Consider the following 14,076-nt stretch of genomic DNA (forward strand, 5'->3'; position numbering starts at 1 on the left):
TGAACATGCCTGAGAAAGGAATCTCTGAAAGTGAAGATACCTGAATAGAAACTGCCAAAACTGAAAAGCAAAGACACAACAGACAAACCACACACCCCCACACACACACACAAAATAAAACCAAAAAAACAAAGCCAGAACAAAATATTCAAGAACTGTGAGCTGTGAGATAACTATATATAATGGGAATATCATGAGGATAAAAAAGAGAGAAAGGAGCAGAAGCAATATTTAAACAATAATACTGAAAATTCCCCAAATTGATGTTGGATACAAAAGCACAGATTAACGAAGCTCAGCGAACACTAAGCAGGATAAGTGGAAAATAAAACCCCACAAAACTATATCTAAACATTTCATATTTAAATTTTATAAAATCAAACATAAAGGAAAAACTCTTGAATGCAGTTAAAGGAAAAAAATTAATCTTACCCATAGCGGAGCTATAAAGAAGTTACCTAGAAAGAAGATAAGAATTTCACCCAATTTATTCTCAGAAACCATGAAACAAAAAGAGAATGGAGTGATACATTTAAAATGTTAAAAGAAAAAAACCCTACCAACCTAGAATTCTGTACTCTGAAAAATTATCCTTCAAAAGTGAAGGAGAAATAACTAGAAATAAATAATTTATCAGACAAACAAATATTGAGTGAATTTGTTGCCAGTAGACCTGCCTTGCAAGAAATGTTTTTAAAAGTTCTCCAGAGATATAAGAAAAGGACATAGGTCGGACTAAATTAAGAAAGAAACAGCATCAGAGAATGAATAAGTGAATTTAAAATAAAAAAATTTCTTATTAATTGATCAAAATAATAATTGCAATAATGTTTTCAGTTATATATATATTTATATATCCTCATGTGTAAGTGAAATTAATGATAACAATGATACAAGGGACAGGAAGAAAATTAGAAATATTTTGTTATTAAGGTACTTGCCCTATCTGAGAAGCAGTGTAGCTCATTTTTAAAAGTGTTTTTAGATAAGTTGTAGCAGTATAGTCATATTTTAAAGTGTTTTTAGATTAGTTGTAAATGTATATTTAAAAATCTAGGGCAACTGATAAAAGAAAAGTAAAAAAAGAAGTGTAACTGATATGCTAAGAAAGAGGAGAAAATGTAATCAATGAAAATGCTAAATTAAACTCATATAGACAGAAAAAGTGTAAAAGACAAAAATAGAAACAAACAAGGGCAACAAATAGAAAACATTAATAAATATGGTAGATATAATATTAATCCAACTGTATCAATAATTACCTTGAATATCGGTGTTCTAAATACATTGCAATGGACTGAATGTTTATGTCCCTCCAAAATTTATATGTTGAAATCTTAACCCCCAAGGTGATGTTATTAGGAGGTAGTGTCTTTGGGAGGTGATTATGTCATGAAGGTGGAGCCCTCATGAATGGGATTCATGCCCTTATAAAAGAGACTGCAAAGAGCTGCCTTGTTACCTCTGTACTGTGATGTTATGGCCATCTGTGAGGAGGCAGGCCCTCACCAGATACTGGATCTGCCAATACTATGATCTTAGATTTCTCAGCCTCCAGACTGTGAGAGATAAATTTCTCTTGTTTATAAGTCACCCATATCTTGGTATTTTGTTATAGGAGCCAAAACAGATTTAGGCATATATCAATTAAAAGACAGAGAGTGTTAGATTAAAAAAACAAGACCCCATATGTTGTTTACAAGAAACCCACTTTTGACATAAAGACACATGTAGATTAAAAGTAAAGGGATAGAGAAGGATATACCATGATAACACTAATCAAAAGAAATCAGGATTATCTACTGTAACTTTAGAAAGAGTAGACTTCAGAGCAAGAAAATTTATCAGGGACAAAGAATAACATTACCTAACGATAAAGGGGCCAATACTCCATGAAAACACAGTAGTCTTTAACATGTATGTGCCTATTAAAAGGGTATCAAAATACATGAGGCAAAAACTGACAGAACTGCAAAGAGAAATAGATGAATCTCTGTTATAGATGGAGACTAACCCAACTCTGTCAGAAATGGACAGACCTGGCAAGCAGAAGCTCAGTAAGGAGTTCAGAATGGTTGAACTCAATAGCACCATCAATTAACTGAATAAAACTGACATCTATAGACTACTTCATATGACAATTTTTTCAAGCTCACATGGAACATTTATCAAAATATACATTATAAAACCCAGTTTGGCAAATTTAAAAGAATAAAAATCATACAATGTCTACTGCCAGACCATAATGGAATTAAACCAGAAATCAATAACAGAAAGATAGCTGGAAAATCTCTAAATACTTAGGGTTTAAAAAATATATTTGTAAATAACACATGGGTCAAAGAAGAAATCTCAGAATTTAAAACTATTTTGAACTAAATGAAAATGAAAACACAATGTCTTAAAATAGTGGGATGCAGTGAAAACAGAACTTAAAGCGAAATTTATAGCACTGTATGCACATATTAGAAAAGAAAAAAGATCCAAAATCAATCATCCAGAAAACTAGAAACATAAGAGCAAATTCCCACAAATTTTATACCCACAACCTTGATAATCTAGATGACATAAACCAATTCCTTGAAACATACACTCTACCAAAAGTTACACAAAAAGAAACAAACAATTTGAATAGGCCTATTAAAGAAATTTAATCAATAATTAATAACCTTTCAAAACAGAAAGTACCAGGCCCATATGAACCAAACATTTAAGAAAAAAATTATACCAATTCTCTGCAATCTATTCCAGAAACCAGAAGCAGAAAGAAACTCCATAATTCATTCTATGAAACCAGCGTTATCTTAATGCCAAAGCCAGGCAAAGACATTACAGGAAAAGAAAACTATAGATAAATATCTCTCATGAACATGATGTAAAAATCCTCAGAAAATATTACCAAATTAAATGAAACAAAGTATTTAAAAATATACACAATGAACAATTGGAATTTAATGTAAGACTTGTTCAATATTTGAAAATTAATTAATATAGTCTATAATATCAACAAGCTAAAGAAAAATTACATGACCATGTCAGTAGATGTGTAGAAAGCATTTGAAAAAATCCTATACCCATTCATGGTAAAAATTCCCAGCAAGGAAAACTTTATTTGACATTAGGCAAAGAATTTATCACTAAGACCCTGAAGCAAATGCAACAACAAAAAATAAACAAATACTTAATTAAACTAAAAAGCTTCTGCACAGCAAAAAAAAAATAATCAACACAGTAGTAAATAGACAACCTAAAGAATGGGAGAAAATATTCAAAAACTATTAATCCAAGACAAGACTAATATACAGATCTACAAGGAACTCAAACAAATGAGCAAGAGAAAAACAACTCCATTAACAAGTATGCAAAGGACATGAACATTTTGCAAAATGAGACATACACTGGCCAAAAATCATACAAAAACCAACATCACTAATCATCAGAGAAATGCACATTAAATGTGCACATTAAGGCCACAATGAGACACCGATCACATTACTCAGTGGCCATTATGAAAAGTCAAAAAACAATAGATGTTGGCAAAAATGAGGAGAAAAGGGAACACTTATACACTGCTGGTGGGAATGTAAATTAGTGCAACCTCTATTGAAAACAGTATGGAGATTTCTCAAAGAACTAAAAATAGATCTATCATTGGATCTAGCTATTCCACTACTGGGTATCCATCCAAAGGAAAAGAAATCATTATATCAAAGTTATCTACACTAGTATGTTTGTCACAGCACTATTCACAATAGCAAAGATATGGAATCAAGTGAAATGTCTATCAATTAATGATTGTATAAAGAAAATGTGAGATATATATATATATATATATATATATACACTACTCAGCCATAAACAAATGAAATCATGTCAGCAACATGGATGGAAGTGGAGGCCATTATCATAAGTGAAATAACTCAGAAGCAGAAAGCCATATACTTCATGTTCTCACTTATAAGGGGGAGCTAAATAATGTATATACATAGACATAGAGAGTGGAATATTAGACATTGGAGACTTGGAAGGGTGGCAGAGGGGAGTGGAATGAAAAAGTATCTAACTGGTACTACATGCACTAATTGGGTAAGGGTTACAAAAAAAGCCTAGACCTCAACATTATGCAATATATCCATGTAACAAATCTGCACGTGTACCCCACAAATCAATAATAAAAACAAGATAAAATAAACTTCAGCATGTATTATAAAAAGAAAATTCTCACCACACTAGGAATAGAGGATGCTTTTCTCCACTTAATAAAGAACATCTACAAAAATGCACAGCTATTAATAACATAATGCTAAATGGTATGAAACTCCAAGCATTCCCATGAAGATCAGAAACAGGCAAGGATGTTCCCTTTTACAAATGCTTTTCAACATTGTATTAGAAGTCCTAGCTAATGTAATAACACAAGAAAAATAGATAAAATATATACTGATTAAAAAGGAAGAAATAAAATTGTCTTTGTTCACAGATGATATGATTATTTGTGAGAATATCTAAACGAAAGAATCAATAAAAAAGCTCCTGGAATTAATAAGCTATTATAGCAACATTGCAGGATATAAGGTTACTATACAAAAGGCGATCACTTTCCTATACACTGGCAAGAAACTAGTGGAAAATGCCATTTACATTAGTATCCCCCAAATCAAGTACTTAGGTATGAATATAACAAAATATATGTAAGATCTATATGAGAGAAACTACAAAACTCTGGTGAATGATACAAAAGAACTAAATAAATGGAGTGATATTTTGTATTTATGATTAGGAAGACTCAATATTGTCAAGATGTCTATTCCACCCAACTTTATATATATATACATACATACATACATACATACATATAACACAATCCCAATCAAAATCCCATCAAGTTATTTCGGGAATATTGACAAACCAATTCTAAAATTTATATGGCCAAACAAAAGACCCAGAATAGCCAACACAACCTTGAAGGAAAAGAACAAAATTGGAGGAGTGACACTACCTGACTTTAAGATATACAAAAATACAGTAATCAAGATAGTGTGATATTGGTGAAAGAACAGACAAATATATCAATGGGACAGACAGAGCCCAGAAATCAATCCACATAAATACACACACACACACACACACACACACACACACACACACACACATACACTCAACTGATCTTTAACAGAAGAGAAAAAACAATACAATGGAGCAAATATAGACTTTTCAACAATTGTTGCTGGAACAACTGGACATCCACATGTAAAAAATAAATGTAGATACAGACCTTATATATTCACAAAAATGAACTCAAAATGGATCATAGATTTAAATATAAAATGCAAAACATTAGAACTCTGCCGGGCGTGGTGGCTGACGCCTGTAATCCTAGCTCTCTGGGAGGCTGAGGTGGGCGGATTGCTCGAGGTCAGGAGTTCGAAACCAGCCTGAGCAAGAGCGAGACCCTGTCTCTACTATAAATAGAAAGAAATTAATTGGCCAACTAATATATATAGAAAAAATGAGCCGGGCATGGTGGCGCATGCCTGTAGTCCCAGCTACTTGGGAGGCTGAGGCAGAAGGATTGCTTGAGCCCAGGAGTTTGAGGTAGCTGTGAGCTAGGCTAACGCCGGCACTCACTCTAGCCTAGGCAACAAAGCGAGACTCTGTCTCAAAAAAAAAAAAAAAAAAAAAACACAACAAAAACTATAGAACTCCTTTGAGAAAACCTAGATGACCTTGGATATAACAATGACTTTTTAGATACAAAACCTAAAAATTGAAAGAAATAATAGATAAGCTGGATTTTATTGAAATTAAAAACTTCTCTCAGGACAATGGCAAGAGAGTGTGGAGATGAGCCACAGACTAGAAGAGAGTATCTGCAAAAGATACATCTAATAGAGAACTTTTATCTAAAATATACAAAGAAGTGTTAAAACTTAACAATAAGAAAATGAATAACCCAACTAAAACATGGGCAAATGTCCTAAAAAACACCTCATCAAAGAAGATATAGAGATGGCAAAAAAGCATATGAAGAGATATTCAACATCATATGTCATTAAGAAATTACAAATTAAAACAACAGATATTACTACACACCTATTAGAATGAATGAAATCCACAGCACTGATACCACCAAATGCTGGTGAGGATGTGGAGCAACAGGAACTCTCATTCGTTGCTGGTGGGAATGCAGAATGGAACAGCCATTTAGAAACATAATTTCACAGTTTCTTATAAAACTATATATACTCTTTCCATGTGATTCATCAATTGCACTCCTTAGTATTTGCCCAAATGAATTGAAAACTTATCTCCACATAAATTTTCATATGGATGTTTATAGCAGCTATATTTATAATTCCCAAAACTTGGAAGCAACTAAGATGTCATTCTGTAGATGAGTGCATAAATAAACTATGATACATATGGACAATGGAATATTTTTCTGTTCTAAAACTAAATGAACGATCAAGCTATGCAGTACATGAAGGGAACTTAAGTCCATGTTATTAAGTGAATGAAGCCAATCTGAAAAGGCTACATACTTTATTACTCTAACTGCAAACATGCACCACATTTCAGTCAATAACAGACCCCATATAAGATGGTGGTTTCATAAGATTATGTACCTTTTCTATGTTTAAATATGTTTAGATACATAAATATTTACCACTATGTTACCACTACAGTATTTAGTGCAGTAACGTGCTGTACAGATTTGTAGCCTAGGAGCAATAGGATATATCATATAGCTTAGATGTATATTAGGCTACACCATCTAGCTTTGTGAAAGTACACTGTAGGATGTTCACACAACAATAAAATCACCTAACGATGCATTTCTCAGAACATATTCTTGTAATTAAGCAATGCATGACTATACTGAATAATAATCTAAGTCTAAAAATGCACATTGGTTTTTAAACTCAGAAAAAGGGGAGAAAGTGTACTTAATTTTTAAATTTCAACTGATCATTATTCAAAGCAATAAAGATGGGGGAAAAACAGAATTTTTAATTTAAAGATAACTAGTGACAAATTTACAGGTAACAAAATGAAGGGGGAAAGGTTTTAAAGGATTCCAGAACCAATTGAAACCCTAAGAAATCAGCAGCCAAAAATAAATGTAGCTATAGAAAGGAAACCAACCTTTGTTTTGTATCCCAGGGACTGCACTAGAGCAAAACTGATAGAAAACCCACGAAGGTTCTATAGGTGTCATAATGCATTACATATCATGATGGACCTCTCTTCAAGTAAGTATATTTCAAATATGGAGTGATATATAAGCACAAATGTTTATCACAGCTCATGGCTATGCCTAATCATTAGCATGGTTGACATTCTTATGGGCAGACTTTTTAAAAACCAATTAAAAATTACTGGGAGCAAATACAGTTCTATTGTGGAACAGAGAAAGAGGGATCTACCTATCAATTTATGGTACATGTGGAATGACCATGAGCAAGTTTTGGAGGAAAAGGGGAGTAGGAGATGGAGGTTCAGGAGGATGGCTGGACCAACATCACTGCTGATCTTACAAATTGGCAAGTTTTGTCTGGCTCATTTGTCTGTAAACTGTAATAAGTGATAGAATGAGTACTTATTAGGACACAACTAAAGAGATATTTTTAAGCATTTTAGTGATGTCTGATTTAATTACTTTAATTACTGTAATTTTGTCTCATCTCATGTAATAAAGGTCCTAGGGCAAAGACCTATTTTCAAGCTTATATTATTCTATGCAGGAACTCAGGGCACCTCACAAATTGAGGCTGTTGTGTCACTTTGGTCTTTTTCACAAGGAGTATAGAGGCAGAGAATGAAGGTTTCATCTATACTATAGAAAGAAAGAAAGCACTTTTGAGAGGAGGCTTCCAGAACTGAGATGGTCAAAGGTCTGCAGGGTCTTCAAGGGTGAGGGCATGGAAGATTAAAAATGATCAACCGGGTAGAGAAATCGAAAGCAACTGGTTTTCTATTTCTGCAACTAAATAGAAAATTAGAGTTTCTAGGGCCAAGAAAAAGTAAAAATCAGCAGAAATTCTTGCAGTTGTTACTTTTGCAGAACTGAACCACAAGAAAGCCTGAGCCATGAAGCTTAGACCAGGAAGGAATCTCACAGATGGAGCATTGCCATTTGATAGATGACAAGGTAAGCACCTGGTGCCAGTGAATTGTTTCATAAAGAGAGAAGGGACTAATAAATAATAATTTATTAGTAAAATAAAACACATAGGAGTTTTCAGGGTTGTTGGCTATTTATTAAAATTCAAAGTTGGAATGAATGACATTTACTCAGCACTCATTTATTGAAAGCCTGCAGTAGCTGGGGATACAGAAGTCATCTACCAGTTCCTGCTGACCAGGAGTGTGTGTGTGTGTGTGTGTGTAAGGGTAGAAATCTTTCTAGTCTTTCTTAATTATTGATTTCATGGGTTTCTCAACACCATTAAAAAATAGGATGTTTTGCTCTTCCACTGCTAAAATAAATGTCAAACATAACTAGTTAGTGGTGATACAAGTGTTAGCATTCTCAGTGCCTGCATTTAGGGAAATTGCGGTGTCACTGGACTAGTGAGTTGTTCTAACATTGTGGCATTTAGGTTTGTCACTTGAGAAGATCATTTGGCAGGTGGACACTGCCTTTCTTTCTTGGCAATCTCATTGAGACCAGCTAATTGAAGCCCAAAGGGGAAATGTTAGACTGCCTCCTTGCTCACAGCATCTGGTTTTCCTCCCCAGAAGAGGGTGCTACTTCCTGGTCCCTGGGAAATCAGTCTTGGATTTGTATAACCTATTGACGCAAAAACATCTGTCACTTCTGGGCAGAGGCTCCCAGAGCCAGGGGACCCCTCACCTGGTCATGTTCACCTCTCTGGCAGGCTAGTGACCTCCTCAGCCTGGGCCCAGAGCAGGAGATAACAGGGGGCAGCTCCTTGGCTGGACACAGAGGTGGCATCCACAGGGGTGGATTGTGGAGGAGAGAGAAAGAGCCCTTTGTTAGGCTCTCAGGAGTTTCAGGTTGTTACTCCATTATACACCAGCATGCCTTAATTTATATAAGAAGGGAGCCAACCCCTTCATTAGACATTTAAATAATATATTTTATACATACTTTTTAAAGAGTAAATTATTTGATGTTTAACATATGAACATTCATATATTAACATACATTATGTATGTCTATAAGTATACATATTTATAGTATGTATATGTTACACACACACTCACAGGTATTTGGGGGACAGTGGGGGGGGACCATAGAGACAGAAAGCTGGCTGGAATAACCAAATGAACAGGTGAACTGGGACCTAAAACCTCCAGGGCCATTTTCCATTAACTGAATGTGACTTTGAGCACGTGTTATTTTTCAATCTCTCCAAACAAAACTTTAGTTTAATCCTCTGAGAGTTAGCATAAATGTCTGCACGCAGGACTGCAGCGGCTAGGAATAGCGTGGAGAAAGCATCTAGCACACAGTGGGCACTCGAGAACAACTGGTGTGTGCGTGTCGTTTCGGAGCTTAGGGTCGCTTATAGAACATTCTTAGTTTTCCCTGGACATCGTCTAAGCAGCCTCCTAAATGTAGACAGAGTAATAAAACCCTGACGTGGAGGCCAGCTCATCAGGTATATCCTTTAATTAGTCTGCATAGCCATATGAACAATCGAAACATAGAATTAGTCATTTTTATATTTTATTTAAAGAAGAACCCTTCAGCCTCCCAATAGCACAACAGTGATGCTTCTCTGAGAGTGCTAATTATGAACTTTGGGTACCACACTGTTCCTTGCCTTCCAAAGAACTGCGACTTGTTGCCGCAGCTGCCAGGGAGACCAACGCGGGGCGGCGCGGGGCCTGCGGGGCCAGATCCCCACGGAGCCCCCACCGCCTGCGCGCGGGGCCTGCAGGGCCAGATCCCCACGGAGCCCCCACCGCCTGCGCGCGGGGCCGCTCCAGTCCTGCTCCGCGCGGGGCCTGCGGGGCCAGATCCCCACGGAGCCCCCACCGCCTGCGCGGGGCCGCTTCAGTCCTGCTCCGCGCGGGGCCTGCGGGGCCAGATCCCCACGGAGCCCCCACCGCCTGCACGCAGGGCCACTCCAGTCCTGCTCCGCGCGGGGCCTGCGGGGCCAGATCCCCACGGAGCCCCCACCGCCTGCGCGGGGCCTGCAGGGCCAGATCCCCACGGAGCCCCCACCGCCTGCGCGCAGGGCCACTCCAGTCCTGCTCCCCGCGGGGCCGCTCCCAGGCGGACGTCGCGGAGACTTCCTCCCGAGCTCGGGCGGCAGAGCCGCTGGACCCTGCGCTGTGGGGGCGCCAGCCGGTCTGTCCGTAGGGGCTCATTTCACTGCTGTGGCCACCCCTCCCCCACCTCCTCCTCAGCCCCCTTTCCCTGAGGAACTTTTTTTGTTTGTTCCTTTTAAATTAGTCTCTTTTAACTGAGGGCCTGGGAGCAGGAGAGGCCTAGGGGCGGGCTGAGTGTCCTCGGTTTCTGCAGGGTGAGGCGGGGCGACAGGTGCTTCCCCGCCCCCACTTTCCTTTTCTGAGATTTGGGGATGTTTCTCAAGTTTGTTTTTCAAATAGAATTCGTGCTGTGTCTTTAGCCCAGCACCTGCCCCAGGACAGAGACCACGAGCATGTCCAGGGAGTCTGGCCGCGGTCCCTTTCCACGTGTCCCTCCATTCCTGGCGACGAGCCAGGCCGCCCGCTCGCGCTCCCAGTTCGGGCAAAGGTGGTGTCCTGGGCTGGCTCCTCGGGCAAGCGCTGAGATCGCCTTCCTCTCCCCCAGTAGGTCTTTTCGTTCCAGGGGCCCCTGAGCAGGGCCTGCCCGCCAGCCTGCAGCCGGTCTCCCTGCAGCCGGCCTCCCTGCGCCCGGCCTCCCTGTGGGCGGACTCCCTGCGCCCAGCCTCCCTGCAGGCGGACTCCCTGCGCCCAGCCTCCCTGCAGCCGGCCTCCCTGCAGGCGGTCTCCCTGCGCCTGGCCTCCCTGTGGGAGGACTCCCTGTGGGCGGACTCCCTGCAGGCGGCCTCCCTGCGCCTGGCCTCCCTGTGGGCGGCCTCCCTGCGCCCAGCCTCCCTGCGCCCGGCCTCCCTGCGCCCGGCCTCCCTGCACCCGGCCTCCCTGTGGGCGGACTCCCTGCGGGCAGACTCGGGTCCTCGGGCCGGCCTCGCCCTGTCCCCGCGGCTGGTGGGCTGCGTGGCCAGTGAGGAGATGCCACCCTCCGGCGCTCGCGAGGGGCAGCCCTGTCCTTCTGGCCAACAGCTTGTTCTCCGAGAGGTGCGGAGGGCAGACCTGGCCCCTGCACACCGCCACATGGTCCTCAGAGAGGGCGAGACGCTGTCTTCTGGAAAACGCAGTCTTTCCCTATGGCAAATGCCGGCTGCCTGTGTCCCTGCAGTCTCCTCCCCATGGCCTGCGGCCTAGGACACCCGCTGGGAAATGCTGCCCACCGCCCGCCTAGGCAAAGCAATCATGCCTCTGCCTTGAAGGACTGTTGGACTAATCTGGCAGCCAGGCGAGCTGTGCCCTCCCCGGGGCGGTTTCTTCTCGCAGAAGCCGCAAGTCCTTTGCCTCCGGAAGCAACCTCGCGCTGTTTTGGTCGCCACCCAACACAGCTGCAAATGCTCATTGATTCATCACCTGTCACACCAGCTATGTGGAGAAGAGACATTGCCTCATTTCCACACCTTGTTTGGGACTAGGGAGAAAAGTGAGTAGGAAATGGCCTTCAGCTCATTTCAACTCGGTAGGAAGCTGCTTAGTCGGTGCACTGAATACCTCTGTCACCACAGGTGCGTGCATCGCTTTGAGAGATTTCCTGCCAAGCACTGCTTACCATTCAATTCCCAATTGTCACGGCAGTGCCCAGGGACATTTTCTAATGGCTGAAGGCTGCCAGAGTGCGACCAGTAAACATAGGTAGTATGGGATAGGTGTTATGCAGAAATCTGAAGGAAAGAAGAGGCACAGAGGTTAATGCATTTTAAATAAGATGATCAGGGAGAGGTTTATTGAGAAGAGGGCATTTGAGGAGAAGGTGGTGTGCCAGCGCATGTGTGGGAGGAGGAGCCTTCCAGGTAGCAGGTGGAGCCTAGATTACCTGGGAACTGCAGGGAGGCTGGGGTGGCTGGCGTGGACTGGGGTGCGAGGGGCAGGGGATGAGGTCAGAGTGGGGGAGGGAGGTCCTGCAGGGCCTTAGTAAGCCATTACAAAATTTTTAGCTTTTATTAAAAAATAGGTGGGAAAAAATTGGAAGACTGAACAGACAAGTGCCATGCATGGTGGACTTAGGTCTTAGTGCACCCCTCCTGCAGCTATGTGTAGAAGGAAAGGAAGGCAGGTGAGGGGGTGTTGCAGGAATCCAGATGAGAGGTGAGACTGCTTTGAAGCCTTGGAGGTAGTGAGATATGACCAGATTTTGAGTGGACTTTGAGGGAAGACCTGATATGAATTTCTGATGAATTGGGTCTGGGGCATGAGGGACAGACAAGCCAAGAGTGACCCCAGGTTCTGATCTGCACCTTGGTGAAGAGACAGAGAAGGAAAGCAGAAAAGTGTTGAGGGGAACACGCGAGTCTGGTTTTGGACTTGCTATGGGTGAGATACTTCAGATTTTCAAATGGAGAAACTGAGAAAATAGGTGGATATATGAACTTATGCTTCAGGGATGAGGTCCAGCCAAGAGATCAAATTGAGGTCATCAATATACTGTTGCTTTTTAAAGTCTTGAGAATAGAATATAAATAGCAAGAAGGAGAGAGTAGTCTTGAGCCCTGGGACTCTGGAATGCAAAGAAACCCAGGAGGGAGGAGGAAGAATCAAAGCCCTGAGAGGCAGGGACCCTGGCGTCCTGCAGCAGGTGGAAGATGGTTTCAAAGAGGAGGCATGAATAGTGTCAAAGGCTGCAGACCAATCAGTGGGTTCTGGCAATGGAACATGCTTGGTGCCCTTATCAAGAAAAAGTGTCATGGAGTGGTGGGGAGAGAATCTGGCTGGAGTGGGGTTTTAGTTGGAATTTTATTAAATGAATAAGAATATTTAGAAAGTATTGACATCTTTAAAATGTTTTCTGTGTCTCTTTCTAATGGTAAATCTTCACATGGCCTTCCCGCTGATGTTGTCTTCTTTTCACATATGTCGCCAGCAGACGTCATGTGGACACTGTGCTGTGCCAGAGATCCGCAAGGGATCTGTGCAAGGAAGACTTGGGACGCGCTCCTCCTGCAGGCAGCTGCAGGAGGGATGAAGGTGCTGAAGGGCTGCCCCAGAGCTGTGTCTGGAAAAGCCAAGAAGGACCAGGAAGGGCCGAGGGAGGCTGGGAGGCGGCACCTGCCACAGCTCACCTCCGAGTGAGTGAGAGTGAGATGGGCCCTGGAGAACAGGCAGTAGCTTTTGTTTGTTTGTGCCCACTTATTTTATTAATTTAACTTTGTTTAAATTTGGCTACTGAATTCCCTTGCTTCAAAAGGAAATAATTTAAACTGTGTGCAGTGAAATTCCCCTCCCCCAGCCATCTGGCTCTGCTTGGAGACTTAGAGACAGTCAAGCTCATCAACTCCTTGGGGGTCTGTCTTAGTTCAGTTTCTGTTGCTTCTAACAGAATGCCCCAAAATGGGTAATTTATTTTTTAAAAATGTTTATTCCTTGGAGTTAAGGAGGCTGAGAGGTCTAAGGTGGAGGGACCACACCTGGTGAGGGTCTTCTCACTGGTGGGGGCTCCCTGCATAGTCCAGGGGAGGTACAGGGTGTCACGTGACCATGAGGCCAAGCTGCTAGCTCAGGTCTCTCTTCCTTTTCTTGTAAGTCACCTGTCCTAATCCCATGCCACGACAGCTCATCAACCCATTAACCCATTAGTCAGTGGATGAATTAATCCATTAATGGGAGCAGAGTTCTCATGATCCAATAGCCCCGTGAAGGCCCCACCTCCCATCACTGCCACATTGAGGATTAAGTTTCAAGGGAACATTCAAACCATAGCAGGGTGCTTCCAGAGACGGTCTCTATTTACAGTATTCTTTTAAAGTGCGCTCTAAAAGAAAGTAATATATCCTTGAGCTCATTGCATAACAGTGC

Source organism: Microcebus murinus, chromosome 9 (genome assembly GCF_040939455.1).
Source record: "Microcebus murinus isolate Inina chromosome 9, M.murinus_Inina_mat1.0, whole genome shotgun sequence".
In the NCBI taxonomy this organism is placed as follows: domain Eukaryota; kingdom Metazoa; phylum Chordata; class Mammalia; order Primates; family Cheirogaleidae; genus Microcebus; species Microcebus murinus.